The 769-nt window shown below is 47.2% G+C and overlaps 1 protein-coding gene across 3 annotated transcripts in view; it reads right to left on the bottom strand.

Moving 5' to 3' along the window:
- STX3 (syntaxin 3) overlaps positions 1-769 on the bottom strand; it is a 53,560-nt gene that overhangs the window by 15,711 nt on the left and 37,080 nt on the right. The gene's annotated exons all lie outside the window — the stretch shown is intronic.

Below are 769 nucleotides of genomic sequence, written 5' to 3'. Positions count from 1 at the left end.
ATGACTTAAAAGTCTTCAGCTGGGCCAGCAGGTATCACGGTGGTTAAGGTGCTGGATTCCCACATGGCCAACAATGGTTGAGTCTTGGACCTAGTTAGTGGCTTGCTTTCTCACTTTCCCTCTCTCTCTCTCTCCTCTCTCTGATGAACACACATGCCCTATGGTAAACTTTAAAAAGTTAATTAATATATCTGGGAACCAGCAGTTAGCGTAATGGCTATGTTGCTGGACTCCCACCTAGTCGACCGCAGTTCGCGTCCCGGACCCGGTGGCTTAGAACTCATGCTGGGCGCGTGTGCGTGAATGCCCAAGATCCCGAGAGGAGAATGGAGGAGAAGGGATTGCAGTGTGACCATTCCCCCTGGCGAGTGATTTCTCGCTTTCTGTCTCTATGTCTCTCTCTGTCTGTCTGGCGAGCGCATGTGCCCTATAGCAAAAACCTCTCAAAAAAAAAAAAGAAAAGTTAATTAATATATTAAATGCTAAACAAAATTTTTAAAAGAAAAAAATAGTCACATAGTCACATAAAGTAACCTCAACATAGCAGTTGGTAAAAATCCAGACTTGGCCAGCTACAGTGAGTGGCACAGTGCGAAGGTAGTACTCTGTGAGGCTGAGGCCATGTGGGAAGGGCCCAAGTTCACATCCTGAGGTGTCCCTGTACACACTAAGCATGCACTGCATGTGCCCATGATCCTAGATGGCCGAGACTGAGAGTGGGATTATGGCATGAAGACCTTCACTGGGGTGTCTCTCCGTACCACTTTGT

The sequence above is a fragment of the Tupaia chinensis genome, unplaced genomic scaffold, assembly GCF_000334495.1.
Source record: "Tupaia chinensis unplaced genomic scaffold, TupChi_1.0 Scaffold000213_1, whole genome shotgun sequence".
Taxonomy (NCBI): domain Eukaryota; kingdom Metazoa; phylum Chordata; class Mammalia; order Scandentia; family Tupaiidae; genus Tupaia; species Tupaia belangeri.
This window is presented reverse-complemented; position numbering and strand designations above follow the sequence as displayed.